Source organism: Delphinapterus leucas, chromosome 9 (genome assembly GCF_059928025.1).
Source record: "Delphinapterus leucas isolate spDelLeu-1000000601 "Yukka" chromosome 9, BTC_Dleu_Yukka2, whole genome shotgun sequence".
NCBI classification, from domain to species: domain Eukaryota; kingdom Metazoa; phylum Chordata; class Mammalia; order Artiodactyla; family Monodontidae; genus Delphinapterus; species Delphinapterus leucas.
Window position 1 is genome coordinate 66,547,033 of NC_143137.1, and position 13,577 is coordinate 66,560,609.

The following is a 13,577-nucleotide window of genomic DNA, read 5'->3' on the forward strand; positions in this document are numbered from 1 at the left end:
ATGATGGGGAATTACGTTGGAACAATGATTTGGATGGATTCAGAGAGGCCACTGAAGGCTACGAAAGATGAACTTTGGTCTGTAGGCAGGCAGGGAACAAGTGAAGATTTCTGAACAGAGGAATGATATGAACAAGGTAGTGTGCAAAATGGGTTGAAGAGTAGACAAACCTGAGGCAGGAAATAAGATAAAAATTAGGCCATTGTATTACTTAGACTACAGTGATAGCCCTGAGGGGGATTCCTGGTCCACATTGTGAAGAAAGAATCAAAATAACCTAGTGACTTGGAAAGAATCTTTTTTTTTTAAACCTGGGAATGTCCTTCACCTAATCTTAGAGACCTGTATTCACTGAAACCAGTCCAGTGCCTTTTATAGCCACCTCATTGATCTTCAATTTTAAATCCTCTCAGCCATGATCTTGGCTTCATTTTTAAGACGATTCATCTTTAAACACAAGTTGGAAACAGAATAGGCATTTAGTGTTTCTGTCTTCTCACTCATGTTATCTCTGCCTGAATCCTGAGCCTATTCTTGATCTTCTCTAGAAGATCTAGGACTGATAAATTCTTTTGCATCTCCCCTAATATTTTTTTTCTCAAATTACATTTGTTCATCTATTTGTTCTTTAGAGAGTGGCTACTATATGCCAGATACTGTACTAGATGTCAGATATATAAGTATTAATAAGGTGTGGCCATGCCCTCAAGGGGCTCATGTTCTACAGCTAGGCACACAAGTATGCCACATTACACAATAAACAATATTTTTAAAGAGTACCGTTAGCACAAAGGAGAGATTAGTGACATGGGCTAAGGGACAGGCAGTTTGTAAAGGCTTCTTAACAAAGGAAGTTTTTCTTAAACCGTACCTTAAAGGATTGGTCAGGTAGACAAGATCAAAGGAAGGGAAATCCAAGCAGCTACAAGGCAAAGAGGAAAACAAGGACCGTGGCTTTGGATGTAAAGCATTTATCTGCACATCTGATACTTCACATGCTTCTTGCATACAACACTCTAATTTTTATAAGTAGGTTGACCGCTTTCAAATTAACTGCAGTAAAAAAAAAAAACTACATGTTTCTGAATGAATCTATATTTTTATGAATTGTTTAAAACACCTACATATTAGGATGTGTCTATTACTTGGAACCACATGGAAACACAGTAAATTGGTTTGAGTCTGTTGCAGAGGACGGGCGCCCTGATGCTGTATTCCATCACTGGGAAAAGTGAGAGTTCAGCTGAGATGCGAGAGGCAACAATAATAGACTATTTCAACAGAGAGCAATTTTAGCTACTTTTTATCAGGCAATTTATGGTTGTAGATCTAAACTACAGCTCTAGTGTATTTTCTTCTTTGGAGGCCATTTACAGAATGCTACATTTGGATGTCATTTTAACTTTGAGAAGTTTACATTAAATCCAATCTGCACTTATTTAGCTTTGGTCTTTAGTTGTATGTAACTACCTCTTCCCAGGTCACCATCACCAAGCCACCAAGGTAAAACCACTTGTTAATCACGAACTCACTTATCTGTATTGATTTACTCTGGTTTTACACATCCCTGCTTTCATTCTTCACGGATGTCCTGTTAAAATCAGATGTCATCAGAGATCTCACTTTTCAATTTTTTTTTTTTTTTTTTGGTCTCTTCCTCCTTAGAAAGTTGTTTTATTTGGAGTCTCCTGTCCCTCTTCATTGTATATTTTGGATTCTGTATTCGTGGCATCGTAACATCTTTTTCCTGAGAGTTTCTCCATCTGTATCACAGTAGTAGTTTGTTAGGGCTGCCATAACAAAGTGCCACAAACTGGGTGGCTTAAAACAAAAGAAATGTATTGTCTCACACTTGTGAAGGCCAGAAGTCCAAGATCAAGGTGCTGGCAGGATCGAGTTTCATGTTTTCTCTGAAACCTATAGGGGAATACTTCCTCGCCTTTTCTAGCTTCTCTTGGTTTGCTAGTAATCTTTGGCGCTCCCTGGCTTGCAGCTGTATAAATAAAATCTCTACCTTCTTTGTCACACAGGGTTCTCCTGGTGTGTCTCTCTCTTTCCACAGCCGTCTTCTTATAAGGACACCATGCATATCAGATCAGGGGCCCACCCAACTCCAGTATGACCTAACTTAATAAATTACATCTGCCACAACCCTAAATCCAAATAAAGTCACGTTCTATAGTGAAGACTTCAACACATCTGTTTTTAAGAGACACAATTCAAACTCATAACAATTACTGATATTGAGAAACCATCACAGTGACGCTCACCAGTAGGGGCTTTGGAATGAAAAAGCTCTGGTTTCAAAACCTTGTCCTACCACTAACTGTGACCTGGGTCCATTTATTTAATCTTCCTAAAAAGACTTAGTTTTCATGTATAAAGTAGGATTAATGACAATACCTTGGAAGTTTTTGAGGATTAGATAAAATATCAATACATTAAGGTGATTCGCTCAGTACCTGGCTAGGAATAATGACAATACCTTGGAAGTGTTTGAGGATTAGATAAAATGTCAATACATTAAGGTGATTAGCTCAGCACCTGGCTTACAACAAATGCATATAAGTAAATGGCACAGAGTAAATATTAGCAACTGATACTGTCTTAAAGCGTATCAACTATTTCTAAATCTATTCAGTTATCCCTATTGTGAATAGTATAAAGGGTAAAATAGTAAGGAAGGGCAAAGGAGTCACCAGCTTTAGCCTAAACTGTGTCATCTGTTGGAGTTCAGATATTCTAATACCTGTAAAAAGGATGAAGAGAAAGAGAACTATTTGCATGGGGAACTGGGAAGTCTCCAAGGCGTGAACTCATTCCAAGGAAAAAGAGAGCTTTCAACGACCAACTTGATTACCTACAAGATGTTTGTTTTCAGAAGGGAAAAGTGATTCTTGTGTCATGCAGTCACTGGCCCACCAGCATGGATTTCTATCTGGGTCCTAAAGGAGAGACAGGACTCCCAAGTTTAAAACAAAAGGACAATTTCAGTGAAAACTTTAAAACTGTGGAGCACATCGTGTATTTTCTTGGCATGCCTCTAACAAATTTTAAAGCAAAATGGTGTCACCCTATTCTAAACTGCTATAAATAGCTGTGAAACTTTGGAACTTTGAGGACCTTTGTAATGCCTGGTGGTCACAAATGTATGTAGTAAAGGGTCAGCATGGATGACAGAAACTGTAATAATCCCTGGAAGACACCAATAGGGAAGCAATACAATAGCATAGATGGAGTGAAAATCAGGAGCAGTGGTGCTTGTAACGCTTAACATATTTAGTTGGTCCTAGCAACCACCTTAGTAGAGAAGGATTATTATTATACCCATTTTATACATGAGGAAAACTCAAAGTTGAAGAGTGGCAATATCTAGTCCAAGACTACAAGGTTAGCAGGCAGAAGAAAAAGTATTTTAACTCAAGCAGTCAAATTTCCAGAGCTGAGAATTCTCTAAAACGTATGTTAAGTTTGGAGGTTCCTCAGAAAACTAAAAATAGAATTGCCCTATGATCCCGCAATCTCACTCCTGGGCATATATCCAGAGAAAACTCTAATTCTAAAAGAAACATACACCCCCAATGTTCACAGCAGCACTATTTACAATATCCAAGACATGGAAACAACCTAAATGCCCACCGACAGATGAATGGATAAAAAAGATGTGGTACATATATACAATGGAATATTACTCAGTCATAAAAAAGAACAAAATAATGCCATTTGCAGCAACATGGATGGACCTAGAGATTGTCACATGGTGTGAAGTAAGTCAGAAAGACAAATACCATAAGATATCACTTATATGGGGAATCTAAAATATGACACAAATAAACTTTTATGAAACAGAAACAGACACACAGACATAGAGAACAGACTTGTGGTTGCCAAGGGGGCAGTGGGAGAGGGTTGGATTAGAAGTTTGGAACTAGCAGATGCAAACTATTATGTATGGAATGGATAAATAACAAGATCCTACAGTATAGCACAGGGAACTATATTCAATATTCTGTGATAAACCATAATGGCAAAGAATATTAAACAAGAATGTATATATAGTATAACTGAATTGCTTTGCTGCACAGCAGAAATTAACAACACTGTAAATCAACTATATTTCAATTAAAAAAGTACGTAGGCCAAAAAATGCATTTTAAGCATCCTTTAGTGCAGAGGTCAGAGATCTTTTTCTGTAAAAGGTGAAATAGTAAGTATTTTCAGCCTTGGGGGCTTAATGATCTCTGTTGCAACTATTTAACTTGGCCATTGTAGTGAAAAAGCAGCCGTAGACAATATGTATACAATGGCCATGGCTATGTCCCAATAAATGCTTATTTCCAAAAACAGAAGTCAGCCAGATTTGGCCCACAGGCCACAGTTTGCTGACCCCTGCCTCCTTTCAACTGCTGTGGCAAATGATTTGTTCAGTCATGAGAACACGCATACAGAAACAGCATTTAAGCCTACGTCCCCTCTTCCCCTCCTTTACCCTTAACCCCTTTAAAACTGTTAGATGTGAGTAATCAGCACTGATTAGTTTCACTTAGTGAGAATAGTCCCCTTCGGCAACAGAGCTAGACACAGACACTTGATGTGAATTTTCCATAATAAATCATTAATCTTTGCACCTCTCTTGCTGCACCTGTTCATCGCCTAGATGCTGCTTGCTTAGATCTACGCTCCTCTTTTTCTACACCTGTACTAGCCCATCTCCTCTTTTCCTTTTATTTCTCAGCTAGCTTTTACTTATGTTACTGAAATTTCACTTGGTTTCTGAACTTTTATTTTTTCCTTTAAATCTCTGACTTTTTTCCACTTGCTAGCCGTGATTGCAACACATTTACTTATAGCATTTGCGGCTCTGGACACCATGTAAATTCTATGAGCACTTCAAATGATTAGAGGATTAGCAGTGGGTGGGCAACCTCTTAAAATTCAAGGTTATTCAAAGGTTTAACTATGTTAATACAGCCTAAAAACACTGAGAAAGAGATACAGGATGAAACAAAAACCATCTAAAGGGAAGGTAAACTCACCACATTCCTTAAGAAGAGAGTTTACTACAGCTGAAAGGAACATAACTACCAATACATCCACCACTTCCTTTTTTTTTTACATCTTTATTGGAGTATAATTGCTTTACAATGGTGTGTTAGTTTCTGCTTTATAACAAAGTGAATCAGTTATACATATACATATGTTCCCATATCTCTTCCCTCTTGCCACCACTTTCTTTCTAAGAAAAAAACCAAAATCGAGAAATGTGGAGAAATTAACCAATCTGGTTATGTAGTTTACTGCAAAGCTGACTCAAATTCAAGTCTGCCGACTGACCAGCAACGGGTGTTTCTACCCATGTAAGACCTGAACGGATGGAAAAAACATTTCTAAAATGTTTTGCCTTCTATAAATCTAACCTGTTGCATCATTATTCCTGGTTCTAATCCCTCAGGCAAAATGACAGGGGCTTCTTCCCTCATCTACAAATATAAGGGCCAGAGTTGCTGACATCTTTAAAGAAAGTTCAGTTTTTAAATAATCTCAAATCAAGCAACCTTCTCTTCTCTCTTGCTGACTTCCACCTGCAAAAAATTTCGGAGCCAGCTAAATCTGTCAGTCTTTCTACCTATGATGTGACGTGAGTTTTCCTAAAGCACAATTCTGATAGTGCTGCTGGGCTGCCACTCCAGAAACACTGGAAGCTTCTCACTGTTTCCTCAGACAACAAGTATTTCCTAATCTTCAAATTTTGCTATTTTTCGCCCCTGTGTCTACTACCAAAACAAACCAAAAAAATCTCTCTGGTCAAAACCAGAGAGATTATTCTGGTCAAAAAATTATTCTGGTCAAAACCCTTGTGTTAGTTTGCTAGGGCTGCCGTAACGAAGTGCCACAGATTGGGGGACCTAAACAATGGTAAAGTATTCTCTCACAGTGTTCTGGAGGCTAAACGTCCGAAATCAAGCTTAGCAAATTTCTAGGAGTCTATTTGCAAGGGCTGATTCCTTCTGAGGGCAAGGAGGGAGAATATTTTCGAGTCTCTCCCCTAGCTCCTGGCGTTTCGCTGACAACCTTTAGCCTTCCTTGGCAACGTAAATCCAACCTTCACATGGCGTTTTCGCTGTGTCTCTGTGTCCAAATTTTCCCTTTTTATAAGGACACAAATCAGATTACGACCCACCTTAATGACCTCATCTTAACTCGGCTACTTCTGCAAAAACCCTGTTTCCAAACAACGTCACTTTGTGAAGTACCGGGAGTTAGGACTTCAAGACATGAATTTGGGGGTAGAGGGCACAGTTAAACTCCTAACCACCTGATTTGTGTTTCCAGACCTATTCAAAAGCAATCTCTCTCATTAAACATTCCCCTGACTCCAGGCTCAGGGGGTATTTTCCCCTGCTGAGTCCCTCAGTGACAATTCCCTCTCCCTACTTCATGACAAGATTCTTGAAATCAGGGATTGTATTTTTCTTAGTCTGCTATTTTATCCCCAAAGTCTACCATGCTGTGTAACATGTAGTAGACCTCCCCAAAATGCTTGCTGAATTGAAAAGGTTTCTCCCCTTACGGGGGGTCAGGGATTTTTCTGCAGTTGGGAGCCAGGCAAGGACTCTCCAACTTCCAGTCACATTTACACCATCGTGCTGAGAGACAGCATAATACTGTGGTTAAGAGGTTGGACTAGGCTCACATATCGCTTTTGTCACTTATGTATGTATGTAACCTGATGTTTCGTAATTTCTCACAAATTTCTCTCAAATGTCATTTATAAAGCATGACCTATAGTCCATACCTTGAAGAATTTGACTGAACGTTGATAAAGGTAACACGCGCAACGTTCTCAGCAATGGTAGCTAATAGTACTATGGTACAGGATGGCTACAAGCTTAAAGTGCTGACAGGATTCAGCAAGACTTGCTAGAAATTCTGTGGGTTTTTTTCCCAAAACACTTAAGAAGTTTTATTGAAAACAGTAAAATACAGAAACACCATCTTCTCATTTTAAAGTAAAACTAACAGCATCTTCCACAACTTTCCTAGTACTCCACCATTCTTATCACTATTAAAAAACAAAACCAAGTTCCAGATCCAAAATAATTAACCTGCTGGTAAATTTTTTTCTCATGGTTCTAGCCTCCACTCCACTTATTTTGTAAATTTTACGTTTGTACCTTTTCAAGAATGAGTAGCAATTTTTATTTGATTAATATCTGTGAGAACTGGACTTAACTTTCTTCATATTAATTAAAAATCAAAACAAGGGCTTCCCTGGTGGTGCAGTGGTTAAGAATCCGCCTGCCGATGCAGGGGACACGGATTCGGGCTCTGGTCCGGGAAGATCCCACGTGCCGCGGAGCAACTAAGCGCATGCACCACAACTACTGAAGCCCGCGTGCCTAGAGCCCGTGCTCCGCAACAAGAGAAGCCACCCAGTGAGAAGCCCGGGCACCGGAACGAAGAGGAGCCCCCACTTGCAACAACTAGAGAAAGCCCACGTGCAGCAACTAAGACCCAGTACAGCCAAAAATAAATAAATAAATTTATTAAAACAAAACCACACACACCCTAATCAAACTCAGAGAAAATACACATTTGTTCATTAAAGCTCACCTGCTTTAGATAATTTTTTCTCTTCACACATTAGCATAGTACGCCAATGTTTGATCCATGCTGCAGAAGCTGTACAAAATGACAAGACCTGTTAATTCCCTAGAGAAACCTTCAGGCAAAAGCAAAAGCCTCACTCTACAGAAGAAAAACGAAGCAGAGGCATGGGGACTATGAAGATGGCTCAGATGGGTAGGCAGCACAAGGATGAAGACAATTTTTATTTTTATTTATTTATTTAGGCTGCGTTGGGTCTTTGTTGCCACACGGGGGCTTTTCTCTAGCTGCCGCGAGCGGGGCTACTCTTCGTTGCTGTGCACGGGCTTCTCATTGGGTGGCTTTCCCCCCCCCTCCCCGCCCCGGTACGCGGGCCTCTCACTGTTAAGGCCTCTCCCGTTGAAGAGCACAGGCTCCGGACGCGCAGGCTCAGCGGCCTTGGCTCACGGGCCCAGCCGCTCCGCGGCATGTGGTATCTTCCCGGACCGGGGCACGGACCCGTGTCCCCTGCATCGGCAGGCGGACTCTCAACCACTGCGCCACCAGGGAAGCCCTGGGTGGCTTCTCTTGTTGCAGAGCACGGGCTCTAGGCACGTGGGCTTCAGTTGTTGTGGTGCACGGGCTCAGTAGTTGTGGCGCACGGGCTTAGTTGCTCCGCGGCATGTGGGATCTCCCCTGACCAGGGCTCGAACCCGTGTCCCCTGCATTGGCAGGCGGATTCTTAACCACTGCGCCACCCAGGGAAGCCCCGGATGAAGACAATTTTTGTACAAATATATGCAAGATAAAGTGTAAAAAGGAGCATTGAACATCCGGTTTCCTGCAGAAATAATTATGTCAGATAAAATGACTCCTGAAACAAGTTCTGCTTGGATCTTAATTAACAGAATCTTGTTAGTTCTCTCCTACACATTACCCGTGGTATCAGAGCCTTGTTTCAGAACTCTTCTTTCCTCCTGTTCACTGTACAGACCTGGATCCCAGGCCTGCCCAACAATCCCTGTAGAAGACAGTGGTAGTGTGTTTGGGTCCTTCTTTGAAAAGCAGTCACCTCTCCTTCACCTGAACACTGGGACTAACTCCAAATTCCAGGCAGTCACTTCATGTTTTTGAGCTGTAGCAGAACAAACTTTTTAGCATGGAGGTTTCTTTAAGGCTACAAACTTTACAAGTTGGTCCCATTAACAATGACCTAAAGGCAGGAGTTCTTTAAACGGCATGAATCAAACACTTAAGGTTTGCTAGAAGTTTTTAAAGAATTTAGTGTGGCTATAGATCACAGAGAGGCCTCCATACACACATAGAAAAACCTTCTGAGCCAGATTCATGGAGAGGTTTTTTAAAAAAAAAAGGGGGATACTTTGTATGACATTAAGGAAACAGTAGTCACTACTGCTCAAGGAGAAGAGACAGCGACTGTACAGAAGTAAGCTCCAGAGCCTACCTTTGACTTTTTAGTCCTGCCACACAACTATCTATCTAGAGGAGCTGTTTTCAAATATCAAGGGCAATACACATAGAGTTATCACCATCACTCACTCTTCAAAGCAGTGATCTTTACTTTGGGCTAGTTTCTTTAGCAAGGAAGTTTGGCATGAAACTACTAAAGTAACAGACAGCAAAACTCTGTTTTTGCAACTCAGCTCTCTTAATGGCAATGTAACAAAACACCTAGCTTCGGGCTCCAGAGGTAAAACTTCTTAAGATAACCCACCTGAGACTCCCAGGAAGCATATTTATCAAAACTAGTTAAAGTCACCTTCTGAGTAATTGCCGTGGAGGTGTTTCAGCACAGCAGACAGGCACATTTTCTGTGGGTTGAGCGATTGATCACTCAGTTCTAGTAACAGGTGCATCTTGATTCTGGGGCCTTGAAACATGACAGCCTGTAGAAAGACTATTAAAATCGCTTTGCTAACAAAGAAAAATCAATTGTTCTCCACAAGGAGGTGCCCTCAGGCACAATCAATATACAATAGCACAAGGCTGGGCTGTAAAGCCTGGGCTGTAAAGCCTGGGAACAAACAGATTGAAGCTTTTGATTAGGTAAAAGTAAAAAGAGTAGCCATTTTTCATCTCTCTGATGGACTAAGAGAGATAAACATGTATTTTGCTGCAAGTTGCATTTGGTTTTCCTTCAGCAGATCAACATGCTAAAGGACAGTTTTTTTCCTTGGAGTGTAATCCTTTCTAAAGTATCATTTTACCTGTGTTCAGCTCAAAGTATGAGGGAGAGAGCCCGAGTTGATAAGGGACCTACTTACGAGACTAGTCGAAGAATCAAAATGGAGAGACACATGGGAGCCGTGACACCATCAATTGTTAAGTGCTCTGGTTGAAAAGTATACAGTATTGTGATTTCTCTGCTAAATGTAAGAGATATATGAGTGAAGATGTGGGTGAGGTCAGTACTTTTTGTGCATTTTTCCACCAACAAATCAATAATCACCTGTCATTTACAGACATATGTTTCAAGAGTAGAAAAGTGGCATTTTCATGGCATTTACAACCTCCATGTATTTTCATAAAGCTTTACCTGTGTGCCAATAGTCTTTGAAGCAGGTACAAAATTCAAAATAAAACTCAATTCAGGCTGTTCAGATGTGTAAAAGGCACACTCTCAGTAACAAAACTTTATGCTGAGAACATGAAATGCTTTTTTACTCAAAGGAATGTTATAGTTGAATAGTGCAGACAAAACCCACTGAACAATTGTCAGTAACTTTTCAGACTTAGCTAGAATGTGTATACATTAACAAATTTGAAATTCAATGTCAAAAAATATTAAATGGTCTTGATTTTATACAATCAGCAACATACATAATTCAGTTTTTCATGGAAAATTAACTATATGAATTGATTGAGCATAAAACAAAAAGATACTTTGTAATTTACATGGTATTGGGAAGTACACATAAATTAGGAGGTAATTTTTGTTCAACGTAGATCAGCTAGTAAGTATCGTTCAGTAAAACTTCCAACCTCATGAGTTTGAGTTTAACCAGATTAATCTCTGGTTAATCTTGTCAGGTAGATTGCCCGACAGAATGCAATGTGGTTCGCAGTCTATGTATCCAAAATAAAGATCTGGAAGTTTGACAGTTAGTGTTAGGAACTGAGGCCAAAATTCTAAGACAGAAGAGTGCTGTAGAGTCAAAAACCAGGAGAGGTCTATGAGATTGTTTGCTCTAACAGCCGCCTACATACTACTGCCAACTTTTCAACTGAAATGAATTAGGCGTAGCTGTAAGTTATCCCCGATCTGCATCTCCAGAAAAGGGCTATGCTCATCTCTGATCAGACACCGTCATTTTCCATATGTTTTGCTCAGTAAATTCTAAAGGGAGTTCATCAGGCAGATGAAACATAAAAGAGGGAAGCATAAAAGTGAAGAAAAAGTATTTGAAAGAGCAATGTATTTGGAAATCCATAAGCAAACTTAAATAGTTATTGACAGTATAAAAGAAATACAATGTTTTAAGTTTAAAACATATACTGTTCTAAGGTCATTGTATTGTCTGGAAAATAGTAAAGGTATTCACTTATATTTGACTTTAATCGGTCAAAAACGTGTGTTGTAATCTCTAGGGCGGGTGTTAATATGTCAAGGAATGTTGTAACAGTAAAAATAGTACAAGAATGTATAACTAACAAGCTAATGGGTATGGAATTTAACAATTAAATACAAACAAAAGAAGACTTAGAGAAAACAAGGTACATAGGACAAATAGAAGAAACAGAAAACAAATAAGATGGTAGATTTAAACACCAATATATAAGTAAAAACATTAAATGTAAATGAACTAAAATTAAAAGATGAAGATTTAAATACTTGAAAACAACTAAACTCAAATAAATGCTGCTTGTAAGAGATACTTTCAATTTTAAAATTCAGAAAAGTTAAAAATAAAAGAATGATAAAAGAATTATAGAGCAACATAAAAGGAAGTTTTTAAAACTACACTAATATTAAACAAAGCAGACTCTAAGGAAAGATACATTACAGATCAAAGATACATTTCACAATGATAAAAGGGTAAAACCACTATAAAACTAGAATAATTCTAAATATGTACACACATATTAGCATAGCCTCAAAATAGTGAAAAATTTCACAGTTCTACAAGAAGAAACATTCAATTTCACAGTTACATTGAAAGACTTTAAAACAACTCTCAGTGACTGATAGGACAAGCAGATAAATCAGTAAGGATAAAAGACTTGAACAACATAATTAACCAATTTGACATAATTGACAAATGTAGAATATCCAAACCAACAACTGCATACTATAAACTAATTTAAGCTAAAACTAAAGGGAATCTGTTGATTTTTTATAATTTATTATAACTAGGAAGTCTGTGCTTAGATCTTCAGGTTTCAGGCATCACTGAACCAGGGACTGAAAATACATTATGGATGTTTCTGCATTTTTTTTCCTAGCTCAGTTCTGCTTAATTTTACATGTTTGATCTCATTATCTCCTGCTGCAAATAAGCTGTCTTTTTGAGACCTAGTAATATTGACCCAAGCAATTCTAAATCTGTATTATTCTAGCATTGAAATTCCAAAGGCAAGAGACAGTCATCCATAGTACTACTTGCTAAAAAAACATGGGGAGTACACTGATTGACCTGGATTTGGTCTCATGCTAATCCCTGAATTAAACATTGAGGGCTGGAAGATGGGTAAGGTATCTAATTCTGTAGCAGGCCCATTAAAATTCCATGGAGCAGAAGAGGAGTTTGCCAATTAAACATGTTTCATGTGATTGGATAAGAAGTTCTAAACTTCCATCTTCCAGTACTGTGACCCCAAAGACAGTCTTTGATGCTGGATCATAATAGAAAAGTTATAAGAAAAGTTATGATTGGTCCATTTTGGGTTACAAATTCATCCTTGAATAACTAAAGCCATCCTTTAATAACTTCAGGGAATAGAGAGTATTCTTATTTTCTCCTCTTTCAACTTTTTATTTGGAAATAACTTCAAATTTCCATAAAGGTTACAGTAACATCATAATTAACTCCTTTATTTCCTTCACCCAAATTTACTAACTGTTAACATTTGGTCACATTTTAAAATTTATCACAGTGTTCATAATGTGTGTGTGCACGCTTATGTTTCTAAGCCATCTCAAAGTATGCTGCAAACATCATGGCCTTCACCCTTCTCAGCACTCATGTTCTAAGTACAAGGACATTCTTTTATACATTATAGCATAATTATCAAAATCAGGAAATTTAATGTCAATAAAATTCTATTATATAATATATAGCCCATATTCAAATTTGATCAGTCATCTCAATATATTTAACCACTTTCCAGTGTTGGATATTTAGGTTCCTCTTTTCTATCCAAACTAATTTTGATCCTATACTTTCTGAACCCCTGTATACCATGGTAGATTATCTACCTTCTGTGTCTCCTTTGTCTTGTTGCCTTCTGCTATTTTCTTCTCTCATTCCTTCTCTGTGTTGCGTCTTTTGAGATCCATACATACAGTTGGTGTTTCCTTCTGTCTCCTGTTACATATAGCTACACCACTGTGTTTATCCCCTTTTGATGTCAACAGCTATGCCTAGGTCTGCATGTACTTTGGGATTCTATGGTTCTATGGCCATAAGATATTATTCACTACAAGAAAAAAATGTTTTCCTCAGAAAGAAAAAGGAGACAATGTTCCTAGGTCTTTACCAATGTTCCTCCTAAGCCCAGAGTATATTTACATCTCCCTGTAGCTAATCAATTACCCTAATATTCAATAAACTACCCTGAACTTCCAGTCACTTATCTTAACTGGAAAAATTTCATTGATTTGTTTTTGCATGGTTACCTTTTATTCAGGAATATGGCTTCATTATTTTCTCAAAAATGACCTTTGCTGGTTGATTAAAACTTCAGCGAAAGTTAAAATAATGCGACAACAGCATATCCTGTGATCCAGTGCTTTCACTCCTAAGAAATTT